We start from the raw sequence: 10,575 nt of genomic DNA, 5'->3' as shown, positions 1-10,575 counted from the left end.
TTTTCAAACTCCCCCTCATGTCGGTGGGTTTACGGGATTTTGATTGCGTGATTTCTCTAAAATTTGAACTCAAATTGGTCACTTTTTATATACCTAAAGATTCATTAGAATCTCCTCTTTCGATGGACGTACATTTTATGTAGTGTTTTGAAAATTTGTAGCAACGTTTTTCGAATTTACTGAAAGCTGCCAGATTTCAACCAGTTTGGCCCACATTTTCAGCAGGTTGGTGTACAAATCTCGCACCCCTCACGTAGCCGCGGGAGAAACAAATCCTTTAGCTCTCTTTTTGTCGCTCACCAAATCTACCACCCAACCCAGCAGCAGGAGGAACTGCCGTCTCGCCGTGTGTTTTTTTTTCTTTGGGTTTTGATGGCTAGGGCAAATTTGCCCAACTCGCAAGTCGCGTGGTTTGTTGATTGATTGTGCTCATGCTGATACTTCTTGGCGTAGTAAATGTTTTGATTTTAAAAAAGAGAAAGATTATTTCTCCAAATTGAAATAAACTTCTTTAATCTTTTTTGATATTTTATCATTAGAATTCTTCAGTGACCTACATTTGTTTTGAATGTTATCATGGTTCTTTTCTTTTATTTCAAGCAGTGTCTACTGCAAGAGAAACAAAATCTATGATTTAAATAACAAATATTGTGAAATTTTATTCAGAAACTTTAATCAGAAGTCGGAATGTGAAATCTGAATCTGAAATCTGAATCTGAAATCTGAATCTGAAATCTGAATCTGAAATCTGAATCTGAAATCTGAATCTGAAATCTGAATCTGAAATCTGAATCTGAAATCTGAATCTGAAATCTGAATCTGAAATCTGAATCTGAAATCTGAATCTGAAATCTGAATCTGAAATCTGAATCTGAAATCTGAATCTGAAATCTGAATCTGAAATCTGAATCTGAAATCTGAATCTGAAATCTGAATCTGAAATCTGAATCTGAAATCTGAATCTGAAATCTGAATCTGAAATCTGAAATCTGAATCTGAAATCTGAATCTGAAATCTGAATCTGAAATCTGAATCTGAAATCTGAATCTGAAATCTGAATCTGAAATCTGAATCTGAAATCTGAATCTGAAATCTGAATCTGAAATCTGAATCTGAAATCTGAATCTGAAATCTGAATCTGAAATCTGAATCTGAAATCTGAATCTGAAATCTGAATCTGAAATCTGAATCTGAAATCTGAATCTGAAATCTGAATCTGAAATCTGAATCTGAAATCTGAATCTGAAATCTAAATCTGAAATCTGAATCTGAAATCTGAATCTGAAATCTGAATCTGAAATCTGAATCTGAAATCTGAATCTGAAATCTGAATCTGAAATCTGAATCTGAAATCTGAATCTGAAATCTGAATCTGAAATCTGAATCTGAAATCTGAATCTGAAATCTGAATCTGAAATCTGAATCTGAAATCTGAATCTGAAATCTGAATCTGAAATCTGAATCTGAAATCTGAATCTGAAATCTGAAATCTGAATCTGAATCTGAAATCTGAATCTGAAATCTGGATCTAAAATCTGAAATCTGAAATCTAAAATCTGAAATCTGAAATCTGAAATCTGCAATCTGCAATCTGAATCTGAATCATGGACGTGAACTTTTGAAATGTTGCCCATCCATTAAAATATTTTTAATATAAAATATCAAAAAAGATTCAAGCAATTCCTACAACAATAAAACATTCATTTCGTTTTCAGCATCAGCACATTTATCCAACAAATCAAGCGGCGAGACGGCAGTTCCTCCTGCTGCTGGGTTGGGTGCAGTGATGCCACATTTCTATCGGTATTTTGAAACCCAAAAAAATCTTTCATCGGTATGTGAATTCTAAAAATCGGTATGAAAATCGGTATTTGAGGTGGATATTCAAAAATGCTTATATGTTCAACTTCTTAACGTATTTTTCTTTAAATAGAAGCTTGCAATAAACAGCAAGTCTAAGAACTCTTATGAATGTTCATTTTTAGTTCAAAACTAGCTGACTTAATGTATTTTAGCATATATTATTGCATTTTTTCCGTAACTTGGTTCTAGGTTACACTAGTTTACACAAAATGACGGTTTTGAAATATTAACAGAACTTTATGTTTGTTATGACTGTGACTTTTGTTTTATGATTTTTTTTTAATTTTAAAACTATCTGCTTTTGCTGACGAAAGCAAAAATCACAAATGAAAATTCAGCAGAAAATCCTAAATAAGTGTTTCTTTCCATTACTCATAACTGAATGGAAATTTATTTTAAAAGTTACCGTTTGATAAGAAAAATAGGGGCATGGCGAGCACCTTCAGGTTACACGTTGGTTAGGCATATTAATTAAGTAAAAACTTGAGACTTTGATGTTTGGCTAAAGTGGGATGTAAATTTGATAAATTCGATATGGCAATAATAGAACCGTCAACCTAAAGGAAATTTTAATTTAGTAAGCACTTACAAATCTAATGGCTTTTAGTATTAGATATGAGTTCTAGAGATTAGATAAAAAAAATGATTGCAGGAGGTTGGGAAAGTTGTTGCTTCAATTTTTTTATAGCCAATAAAAAAAATAATTTATTTTATGAAAAATCCCGCATTAGTCTTATGAAAATCCATGAATTTTATGCGAAAATAAGTGAGAAATGTGCTCTAAAGTAGGTGTTCTTCCAAAAAAGATTAAACAACATATAGTTTTACTATAACTGAAGCCCTTTTTGCCTAGCGTGGTCTTTAATTCTGCGATCTCTGCAGTTTAGATACTTATGATATAATTTATTTGGCTAACAAGATGAATAAGGATTGAAGATTATCAGCCTTATTCTCGTTTACGGCGTATCTGACTTTCGTTCGAACGGATACTTTCGATCGAATTCGAAAAAGCTATTCTTGTTTTCGTTCGAACGCGATACGTTCGATGTTGGTGTTACCAGATCATGTTCGAAAAATCAAAGCACCCGGATATGCCAAAATGACGTTTCTCGTCAGCCAAATTTATAGTAAACAACCTGTTTTGCTTCTTGTTGTAATGTGAAATTTTATTAAACTGGTCGGAAAACAGCCAATAATCGGTCGTTATGGACAACACGAAGAAAGGAACGAGTCGAAAATCTGCATTCATCAGGAGGGTGTCAGAAAAGTGCAGCTGATGGAGCTGGTTCCGGCAACGAATCGTTATCATCAGCAGCAGCAGCAACTAACGGCAGTCGAAATCCTGTAGGCCTGTTTTGCTTGCCAGCCAGTGGTGATGGTGATAGTCGCTGCCGATCCTAAAAATCCCACCCGTCGTGAGAAAGAGTGAAGATTTTATAGACAAGAACTTCCAAATAAAAATCTTGAAAATTAGATTTCACTATTATGGTAAAACACAAAAAACTTTTTATTATTTTGAACACCTTATCTTTCTTTGGCCGTCCAACTTCACTGACTTTTTCTATGAACGTCCGAGATTCGCAACATCAGACTCATGGTAATTGTTTGATTGTAAAACTAAGAATAATTTTTTTTTTCAACCATTCAATTTCATTATTTTGAAGAACACAATTTCGTGGCACAGCAATACTGTTTTTTAATTTCTTTCTGAATCCCAATATCGGTGTCCGAATTCGCTAAGTGCTTTAAAACGTTCATGGTTCGCAGCAACAGACTCGCGTTTGTCGGCCCATAGAGGAAAAACGTTCGAACGAAAACGGGAATGCAAAGTTTCGTTCGAACGAACTATCACCCTTATTCTTGTTTACGGCGTATCTGTCGTTCGTTCGAACGGATACTTTCGATCGAATTCGAAAAAGCTATTCTTGTATTCGTTCGAACGCGATACGTTCGATGTTGGTGTTGCCAGATGAACTTCGAAATTTCTTGGCAGCAAGCTGTGTTAGAATGACAGTTCTTTGCGTACGCATTCCAACAAAAATTTGTTTTTTTTTTCTCTCTTAAGGAAATTTATTCGTCGGCGAACAGATGAAATATTTAAAATGTCGCGATCGAAGGATTCTTGAGTTGTGCCAGCATTCAAGTGATTCTTTATATATTGTGTGGTGATTTCCGCATGGCAGGCAAATTAACATCAACAGTGGCTGGAGCTGATCCCGTCAACGAAACTAGCCCGGCAAAATACCACCGTCACCAGCAGCAACGAAAAGTGTTTAATTCTGAAGCTGTTTCTGTGGTCTAGATGGTCTCCGATCACAAAAATTACATTACATTACATGACATTACATACCATATATCTGACGCACTTCACATCTCGACATACCCCATCTGGCGACGAGTTGAACAAGGATTATGATTATACTCAAACGGGGTATGTATTTCCTTGAAAAGTTAGCATCTCACGAGACAATTGAGATTGACCTTAAGGAACCTACTGGCAGTCGCAGAAGGTCAAAAATCAGCCTTGAGCTTAGTCCATTGGCTTTAAGGTTGAGTACCATAATAGTGCATCATTTGACAGAACAAAGGAACAAAACAGCGCGAACAACTGAACGAATTATGAGAGTGAGCCGTGGAGATCTTTGCAGAATACTTTAAAAGTTGTACAAATCAAAGTTACGCCATGCCAGCTACCGAACTTTGTCTTCTTTCTACGGGACCTTTACGAGGATAGCTTGAATGAAGTGGAAATGTTAAAGTGGAATGAATTTTGAGTTAAAATCTAAAAAATCGGTATGATATCGGTATGTTTTGCCAAAAATCGGTAATCGGTATATACCGATTCTTGGTCAAAATTTTGCTCAAAAATCGGTATAAATACCGGAAAATCGGTATGTGTGGCATCGCTGGTTGGGTGGTAGATTTGGTGAGCGACAAAAAGAGAGCTAAAGGATTTGTTTCTCCCGCGGCTACGTGAGGGGTGCGAGATTTGTACACCAACCTGCTGAAAATGTGGGCCAAACTGGTTGAAATCTGGCAGCTTTCAGTAAATTCGAAAAACGTTGCTACAAATTTTCAAAACACTACATAAAATGTATGTCCATCGAAAGAGGAGATTCTAATGAATCTTTAGGTATATAAAAAGTGACCAATTTGAGTTCAAATTTTAGAGAAATCACGCAATCAAAATCCCGTAAACCCACCGACATGAGGGGGAGTTTGAAAAATGACAAAAAAGATGTGAGTTACATTACAATATACTGAACAACTGAGATTTTTGAGGAACCAACTATGTTCTACGAAAATAATAATGAAGTTAACGAAAAAAAACTAAAATTTGAACTTAGAGAATCGGTCCATTGGTAAGCGAGATACAGCAATGCAAAGCCAAAATTGGGTGACTTTTTTGAAGTGAGATTTTTTTCTACCGGAAGTTCCGGGATAGCGGCCAAAACTTCCTTTGGACCACCAGAAATTTATACATCCATGGATAGATTTATTCTTGACAATTCCAAATATTATAAAATCAGCGCAATATTTGGAATCTGTCACAAGTTATAAGCATTCTAAAAAATGCTCTTTTTCGGGACTTTTTTTATTCGGAATCAGCTACTGGTGATCTCGTAAAATATTTCGACTTACTTTTTCAATATTGAGAAACTAGACTAAATTATCTAAACAATGAATTAAAATTCATCGAAATCGGTCAATATTTGCGGCCAGGAGAACGTACGTAAACTACAGGTCAAATTTATCTAAAATAGATTTGTACGTAAATTTTGCGAACGGCTTTGGAAGGTTAAGTTAGTTTTTAGGATTTAGGATTAAGTTTATACATTTTTTTTTTGCTCAACAGGATATTCTCCTATAAATCAAATTATTTATTGCTTAAGCAAATTTAAATCAAATAAACAATGTTTAAAATTAACTGTATCAAAGAGTTGAACTGATCATAATTGATCTGAACACTTTAATTTAACTTTAATAATGTAACTTAAATGTAATGACTAATAAAGACATATTTAAAAAAAAATAAAAGAGGAAAATTTCATTGCTGAATTACAAAATATATTGTCGAATATACATAATTTATTAAGTACCAAAAACTCGATGCACTAGGAAACAATTTTTTGTATTAATCAATTATGAATCAAGCTAGACCTGGTATGATTCATGCATGACCGCTGAATCCCTTCGTAAACGTTGTCACAAAAGTGTCCACCACAGACAAGTCCTTCGGAGCAATCTTCTGTTAGGAACGTTCAGCCAAACAAAATCCCTCGTCGCGGGGAACAATCATGCCTGAAATGTTGGAAAAATAATCAGTGAAGCCTCAAAATTATATTCGTAAATCAGTGGGAAATTCACAATATTGCAACTCAGAACCTCAAAATGATGTTTGTAAATGGTTAAAAACTATTTAGTCAATCAGAGGTAGATCAAACTAATACAATAAAACTCATTAACCTTTCCAAAAAATAAATTTCAATGAACTTACCAGTAATCTATTACGAAGGCAATGCACAACCGGCACAGCATTTTTCGCGAGCCAAAGTTGCGAAATGCCGAGGCCATTTTCTCGGAAGGTTGGCTGTCAGACAGAGTCCTGGTCATCTTTTGCGAACCTCTCCGAATACCGTAACCGGTGGCAGAAATAGCCAAGAATCATGTTTTCCTCCAAGCTCTAAAACATATAGAATTTTGAGCATCTCACTCGGTACTTAAATTAAAAAAAAAACTGTGCACCTTGGAAACGATATCCGTTGGGCAAGTCCGGCTAGGTTGTGATGATTATCGATCCCCCGATAGCGGTAAGCAGGATGCAGCCGGAACTTGCCGTGTGTAGAACTTGTAGAAGGACGAACCATTACCTTAGCGGAATCGACTAGTTTGCTAGAATTAAAACCAAAAAAGTTTCAAAAAGTGACATCAAAAACATCATTCGGCAAACCTACCTTTTTAATTCCATGGTCCTGGTTCCGCAAGATGTTGTTCTTTGGCAGCCTGGAACACAAAAATGGCAGGTTTGTTTTGACTGCCTCAACGGTATCACACTGCAGGAAAATTTTGTTAGCGCTGCGCAGTTAACTTTGGCCGATCGGGTCCGAGCGAGGACTACATTGTTCACCGGATTTTTTCAGCGCAACAACTTCCACAGTTGCTCCGGGCTCGGCACAAACAAAAACCCGAAACAAAACAAAACAAAAAACTTCTTTTGACGTCTTACGTTCAGATACCTAACAGGGATGCCCGGTGCACTTTTTTTGTTATGCGCTCGTAATTAAAAAGATGATAAATAATGAAAAAAAACACGTAGGTAATTTTCAATTTCTTGGTTTCAAATTAAACAGGAAATCATTTAAATTTACAACAAATGTTCTGTAACAAAAAGGAGCAGGACATCTACTGTAGTTCTACAGGTCGAAAAAAAAATAAGTGTCTCCAATTACATGACACGTAATTTTTTTCGACCTGTAAAATTTTGGCAAACGTCATGCTCCTTTTTGCTACTTGGACATTTGCTGTAATATTCAATGATTTTCATTTACTTTTTGAAAAAACAATGGAAAATTATGTGTTTTTCAATTTACAGGCTCTATTATTTTAAAGGAAATCATTTTCAATGACACGTAATAGTCATTATTTTTTTCTGTGTATCTACTATCTTTGCAGTAATTGAAAAAAACACTGACTTGAATATTGTAACGTTGATATCATAAATGTCGAATTGGGTTTTTTAACAGTACATTAGTATAAGTAAGCCGTTGGGTAAACAAAAATGATAGCTTCATATGAAATGAGTACGACTCGATGAATAAAAGTATTATTTGTTATCAAATAATTTATGAAAGCTATTAAACGATGTTTATTTTTTTTCGAAAAAATAATGATATTTAAGGCTTTTGACACATTCTACGCACTTGTACTGCTCACAAGTGATTTTTATCCGTTCGTGTTTCAAAAAATCTCAAACTTGTCAATAATTTTGATAATTCTAAATGCACAAAACCAACGGAAAAAAGAGAAATAAAAATTCAGATGTTTTATATAATTTTGAAAATCAATTTTCTGTTTGGAACAAGGGAAATGTTGACAACTTCCACAAAATAATTGATTAAATTAAATTGACTGTGTTTTTTTTTTTTCAGAAAATGCATACGTGTTGAAGCCAACAAATACTGCTTTATTGTGTACAGAAACGAAATTTGTTAACATCCAATGGGGCTGTTTTAAAAAGCGAACAAAAACCGTTGCCAATTACGTCACAAAAAAAAATAAATTTAGGAGAAAATTTTGAAATTTTTGAACAAAACAAAATATTGACCTTTTTTGAAAACCGTAAGAAGATTCTGAAACACTAAATTTTACAGAAATCGGTTGGAATCCAGATGAGTTACAACAGCGCGAATGACTAAATTTACGTGCGAAAATTTGATTTTTTGTAAAATTTGATAAGGGAAATATGCTCTGAAAGCTGTGGGCCGACCTGACACAAAAACAATGTATTCTGACGAGAATCAGCACAACTAAATGATATCCAAGAAAACACTTATCATTCTGTTCCGATTTTGACATATTGGACACTAAGAAAAACTTGTTCCTGAATGATAAAACAGCTTAATCTTAATAAACGGATTCGGCGAATAGTTACTTTTTTTTCGAGATGAATTGTACCGTTTCGTTTAGCTCAATCCAGGCCAACTTCACCTCGCTACGAGGTAATATTCACCTATTTTGGAATAATTTTTTTTTCGGTGATTTGAACCTTTTTTCCAGCTCGTATCAGGTAAACTTTACTTCATTGTGAGGTGAGTTTCACCTCGAAAAGGTAAAAGTTACGAGCGTTCACCTAGTCATCTTGGTAAATTTTACCCTGTTAATATTTTCCGTATAATGTTTCTTTTATACCTGTAGAAGATGTACCAAGACTATGTTAGAATTTTAGATTTTTCAAAATTTTAGTTAAATTTTGCTTTTGCTGCTGAATTTATTAAGCGGTCCCAACAGACCTCGTGTATGTGTGTGTAGCAAGAGCCCTTAATTTGTTAGTTTTCTGTTCCATCAACTGAATGTGAGATAAACTCTGCCTGATAAGATCCGTTCAAATTTGCTTCAGCAAACAAATAGGTTAATTACAATTTAATCTACTCCTTTTGCGAGAAGGTTGAACGCTGTTGTGTTTTTCCTTTTCTTCCCCCAATCCCGAAGAAAAAGTGGTTGAAGAAATCCTTCCACGGAAATCGGTCAATCCTCCTGCCTGGCTTGGGATTCATTTGCTTCGTATTCAGCGGGCGTTTCGGAGCTCCTTTTTTCCTTTTCTCAAGCAAATAATTGGAAGATGGAACCGGTTGAATGAGTTGGTGAGGTGAGAAGGTTCGGCGAATTAAGCTGTGCGATAAGGATCGATTAATTCAAATCACGCACACGTGCCCACGTCCTGTCCTCCCCTCTAGGATTCTACACGTGGAACAACCTTTCTTCCGACAAGCATAACAACGACATTTGACAACATACATCAGTACATAGAAAGGCCCTGGAGGAGAAATTCTCGCGGGTGTTAAAAATGCATTGTTTGGGAATTGATGTTTTGTTATGGAAATCGGTTTGTTTTGGGTGACAAAAATGGACCGGCAAAATTTTGATTACGGCATCCAACGAATGATGCTGAAACTTGGGCCCTGAGTGATGACTTAATTTGGCATAATTTTGTTGGTGAGTGTTTGTGTTCAATTTTGTGAGGTTTCTAAAGATTTTTATCTCGAAATAATGCGAGAATTTCATTATGTGATGTTGTTGCTGGCCCCGAGAGATTTCTTATCTTTTCACCGCTCATAAAAACTTTCCTTCTTTTAGTAGGGGGATTCCAACTTTATAACAGGAGGGAGTTTTCGAAACGAACATTCTTCCAGTTTGATACGTTATCATGGAAAAAGGATGATGTGGGAACAATTAAAGTTTTGTAAGCGGAAAACAGCCACAGTCATTTTTTATATAAACTTAAACTTGACTCTTGATTCTGAATTCTTAATGCATCTCTAACATATAGTTTTTTTTTTTTTCCTGTAGGGGAGAGCCCACTGCGACCAGTAGTTGATCTATTGTGGTGTTTACCCCGCGTTACTATATGCTGTCAGGTTCACCTGCACTATTGATTGGAGTGACAGTTGATTGCTGATTAAGCATTTTATCCCAATCGGGTATGATATCAAAGATGTATGATATAACCTTCTTAGGGCTGATATGCAACCATATGTCTTGTGCGCTTATTAACTTTGCCCCAAGTATTCGCTCTCTCCTATTTAGGAGGGCGCAGCAGTTGCATAGAAGATGCTCTGCGGTTTCTTTTTCGAACCCGCAGAACCGACAGTCATCGTTCAGAATTAACATATAGTTAGAGCTCACAGTATAATATTCAGAATTATAATTCTGAATTTGGAAACTGAACTCTGATTCTTCATACTGATACTGGACTTTTGAACTGTTTCCGGGGCCAATGCTTATTCAATAGATATATGTATCTACATTAGAACGCTGTTAAAATTGACTGTTTGCTCCCTTATGTTTTTTCGATGTTTTTTGGGTCACCAAGCAACAATTTAAAATTGGAGATGATTTGGTTGATTTCTGAATTAGCGCAACGCGGTTCAATTTTGTATGGAAATTTGTAAGTGAAAGAAATTTTTACATATAAATTCAACCATTAATATCAAA

At 35.3% G+C, this 10,575-nt stretch overlaps 1 long non-coding RNA gene across 1 annotated transcript; it reads right to left on the bottom strand.

Annotated features, from left to right (window-relative positions):
* Window positions 1-6,003: 6,003 nt before the first annotated feature.
* Window positions 6,004-7,027, bottom strand: LOC129744789 (uncharacterized). Its single transcript, XR_008737001.1, has 4 exons — window positions 6,819-7,027; window positions 6,610-6,756; window positions 6,362-6,547; window positions 6,004-6,165 (listed from the first exon to the last, which is right to left on the bottom strand). It is a non-coding gene; the product is annotated as an uncharacterized LOC129744789 (long non-coding RNA).
* Between the last annotated feature and the right edge of the window lie 3,548 nt (window positions 7,028-10,575).

Source organism: Uranotaenia lowii, chromosome 2 (genome assembly GCF_029784155.1).
Source record: "Uranotaenia lowii strain MFRU-FL chromosome 2, ASM2978415v1, whole genome shotgun sequence".
Classification (NCBI taxonomy): Eukaryota; Metazoa; Arthropoda; class Insecta; order Diptera; family Culicidae; genus Uranotaenia; species Uranotaenia lowii.
This window is presented reverse-complemented; position numbering and strand designations above follow the sequence as displayed.